The sequence below is a fragment of the Cariama cristata genome, unplaced genomic scaffold, assembly GCF_000690535.1.
Source record: "Cariama cristata isolate BGI_N322 unplaced genomic scaffold, ASM69053v1 scaffold429, whole genome shotgun sequence".
Taxonomy (NCBI): Eukaryota; Metazoa; Chordata; class Aves; order Cariamiformes; family Cariamidae; genus Cariama; species Cariama cristata.
The window spans coordinates 30,570-34,936 of NW_009633799.1; positions in this window are offsets into that span (position 1 = coordinate 30,570).

Sequence of the window (4,367 nt, forward strand, 5' to 3'; positions counted from 1 at the left end):
AGCTGCCCAGCGCTTCCTGACCTGCTGAGTTTGCCCCAACATTTCAGTGTTTTTCCTGGCTGCTTATGTTGTTCGTTAATGTTGTGTGTACCCGGCAGCCTGTGCATTGAGGTGCTGCCAGCTCCCTGCTGAAAATTAGAAAAGAGAAAGAAAACAAAGTACTTGCACAGAATAATTGTTTGATGATCTTATTTTCACTTAACTTTAGAAAACTGGGTAGACAGTTGGAAACGCTAGTGACTATTGGCCTTGTTCTTTGATACAGATGAACTAAGTCCGTGTGTTCTTTTAGCATTGTTTCAGTCTGTTTCCGCTGATAAATCCAGCCTCCTCAAGAGGCACTTCAGTGAAGATCTAATACAGAGTTCTGGAACTTGTTATTGCCCTCAGATGCAGGGAAAGTTTAGGACTATACCAAGAATAGCAGTTATAAATCTGAGCACACTTGGGTTTTTTTCCTTTCTCTCTGCTTTTAAATCATGAAATCATGTAAATGACTTTATGCTTTTTTAGCATAAGAGGCTACCTAAACTACTGCAAAAAATGAGTAGTGTTTTGGGAACCTCTGAGTATTAGCTGCTCCTCTTTTTACTGCTTATTGAAATTGTTGTGCCAGAATGACCTGAAGAACATGATCCCCTCTTTTTTTTATGTGTTCTGGAAAAGGTATTTTGCACATACTTTCGGTGCTGCTGTCTTTACAAGAAACCTACCTTTAATTCTTTGTGTTCCCCGAGAAAAGGTTTCTCTTTCCATTAAAGCAATTTTGCAATTTAAAGTCCCAGTAGAGGCAAGATCTAGGTGTGGCTTTGTTTTGGTGCTTATTTTTAAAGGCTGCTATAGCCTCTCCCAAGATTAAAGTCCTATTACATACATGGACTTGAAATTTGCCTGAGAAAGAGCTGGGAGTATGTGCGGATCCACAAGCATGAGCCACAATGTGGAGAAGCTTTGTTGCATCATGTCATGCTTTTGGGGAATAGAGAGCTCTCTGGCCTCCGTCCTGGTCAATCTGTGCCCAAGACTTGTTAGCACAGTTATATGTTAATAGAAGCGAACTAATGTGTTTTTACATTGAAGACATTTTGCTTGCCTTCTGGCCTTGTAATTTTGTACGCTCTCTGCCTTCTGATCAGTCGGCTGTTTCTGCTGTATACTCCTATCCAAAGTCAAACCAGATGGAAACTCAACTATTTCGCTGCAGAGAACGGCTACGCTGAGCTGGATGTGATTAGCTTTTTCAGAGCTGAGATCCTTCTGATGGCAAATTCTCAGGAGGTCTAAAACCCTGTGTAAGACTTGGTTGCATCTGTGCTCTGTTTAGTAAATGTCAACTCATTGGTAACTGTGGTGTGCCCACGGACACGCTACTGCTGGCAGAGAATTGTTCTTATTTCCCCTGTGCTTCCCTGCTGTTTTCATTAGGTTTGTAATGTCATTTTCTTCAGCTAGATGATTAGTGTCTAACTGTTTTTATGTTAATACTTGAGTTCAGTTCATTTAAAAAAAACTGATAAGGAACTGTATTTCACTTTTTGAAATTGTGGAAGTATTCAAAGAGCCTTTTGTACTCATAACAGATTTAATAACCATGTCTAGTTGGGAGAATGCTTGAAAAACTAAGACCCTTAAAAATGTCTCTACTGCGTATGCTGAAGTTAAATGGCAGCACCGTTACATGTCAGGATAGACCATACTAAACACAAACCAAAGGAAGATAGCAAAAGTTACATTTGCTGTTGCAAAAGCATAAGGCAGTCAACTGCCATCAGACAAAGCAACTCCTGCGTTCACAGCCACGATGCGCTCGGCCAGGTTGGAAGCGCAATATCCCAAGGATGACTTGGAAGCTTTTTAGCTGGGAATGTGGATCAAAAGAGGAGGCCAAAGATGGCAGAAGCAAATTGCAGGTTGATCTATATATAGAACTCATTTTTCTGAGAAATTGGTAGAAAAAAAAATCGATTTATCTGACTTCTAAGGTATTTGAAACAGTGAAATGGAGAGAATACGTAACTCTTCGAGACAGTTTGGTGGATGATAGCGCACTTCATCACTGGTGATAGGTGCACTGTTCTGGGAAGCTCCTAATGTTTTGAGAGGTATGGGTTGTTCAGTAATGTACCATTTGCCTGGAAGCTCCTTCAGATATTATTATTAGTTCTTAATAATTCACTTTTAGATGATGAAAATACGTTGAGGTAGCTGGTAGTTTTGATAGCAGCTTTACTTATCCTCAATGAACAAGAAAGGCTCCCAGGAAAAAAAAAGTGAGTATAGGGAAGGTGGGGGTTGAATCTCACTGAGCTTCTTCCCTGGAGTCAATACCCCACCGCAGAGATGCCTTTCGCTGCTTCGGTTGGCGTTTCTGAGGGCAAGTTAGGATACTTAGGCTGGGGGTTTGGAAGATGCTATAATGGGCCCCATCTGTCAGCAGTGCCTACCTGCCCGGATCTAGTAATTTGAGGAGGAGTATAGCCTGTGCACATCTGCCTTGCGGGCATGGTCAGGTTTCTTGGAAAATCTGTTTTGGGGAACAGGACATGCAGTGACACAATTTTGTTCTTCCCTTTGTCCCTGTATTGTAGCCATTCTGGGTACAAAACCCTCTTCTTCACTCTTTGTGGCACATTTGCTGTGTATCTTTGGGATTGCTTTGTACAAATAGTTTACTCAGTGTTAAGAGTCCTGTTAACACATCATTAATTTCTTCTAGTATGGGATTTGTGCTCAATTTTTTATTTTCCTGTAATATCCAATAAATATTCTAAGCACTGTGCTAAAGAGTATTCTACAGAGTGAATTTCTCAATCTTTTCTACTGAAGTTGTTCTACTTATTAGGTAAAACTTTAGTCTTTGAGAGAGAAGTGATGGAAAAGAGTGATTATAGCCAGTGGGGTAGAGGACTCCTGGGATGGACAAAGTGAGACAGAGAGAGCCTGGATTCTAATTCTGTCTCTCCTGAATATTTATTTATGCAAAAAAGAACAGGTTCAGTAGGAGAAACAGAACAGGGTCTTCCTATCAAGTATTCCGGAGTTCATCTTTGAAGTAACGGCAGCTGAGCAATTGCAATTGAAAACAAACCGGTAAACCAGAGCGAGCATGGCACTGGAGCGCGTGGATGCTGCTCGCAGCTCTGAGCCAGGGAATGCAGCGGGGCGGGCTGGGACGCCGCAGGTGGGTGCGCAGGGCTTGCAGCCCCCTGCCCAACAGGCTGGCCTTGCCCAACAAGTGAACAAACGCCAAGCTGTATGTGACCCACCTGCAATGGGAGGGTGGCAGAGCCAGAAGGCCTAGTAGCAGGAAGGGCACAAAAACACCAGCTGAGCTTGTGAGGCTTTGAGCTGCTGCTGGGCCTGGGCTGGGGAGGGGGCTGAGGGGAAGGGAGCTGAGCGCTGCTGTGCTCGGACCCTGCTGAGGTGGGGCAGGGGAGGGCAGCAGCCCTGGCCGTGGTGGTTCCCCGAGGGGCAGCGTCCCAGCTGCCACAGGTGAAGGGTTCTCCTCTCATGGCTGTGCTGAAGGAGTGAAGGAGGGGGAACTGCCAGAGAGCAGCGTCCTTGATGAGGCTATGGCTTGCGCTTAGGGACTTAGATCTGTGGTTTTCTGGCTTTTGTAGGAACGTGGTTAAAAGGTACTGCTGGACAAAATGTTGGGTTTTGGCATGATAATGGTTCTTGTTCAGTCGCAACAAGAATTGTAGTTGAACACATTGGTGTGGTTTTTTTTTTTTATCTGCAGTCATTCATTTGTATTGGGTTTTAAAACATTTGGCAAACCAAAGAAACCCTGTTTTGCATCTGACCTCTGCTCAGAGATTGCATTCTTAAAGGAACAAGATGCATCTGAGTGTTTCTCTTGATGTTTTCTCTGTCTTGTGTTCCTTCTCTATGTCTTGTTCTTCTTCTATGTCTTGTGTTCCCTTGGAAAACTATTTGTCCGCAGGAGGCCCGGTGGGCAGAGCTGCAGGTGCCCACGTGCTCTGGTGTGTGTGCCGTAAATCTGCCTCGTGGAGGTGTGGGGAGCGTTTGCATGAGCATAGAGTGTATGTGTATGTATTTCTGTGCTGAGACAGAAGTATGGCAGCCTGAGGTAAAACAACATTTTTTTAAATCCCAAACCCTATTTATAAGAGCCTGTAAGTATTCTCAGTTCATCTGAAACCCTAAATCTGTCTCTCATTTAGCTTCAGCCCCCAGTGGGGGAATCGAGACAATTTTATCATCCGTTTATGTAAGCTTTTGTCACTGAAAAGTTGGATTTATGCAACGTAGTTAAGTCAGATTTACGGGACACCGTTAACTCTGAGAGAATGACCCAGGGGATATAAAGAAACTTCAGCTGAGGAAGTATTTTATTTTAGTGT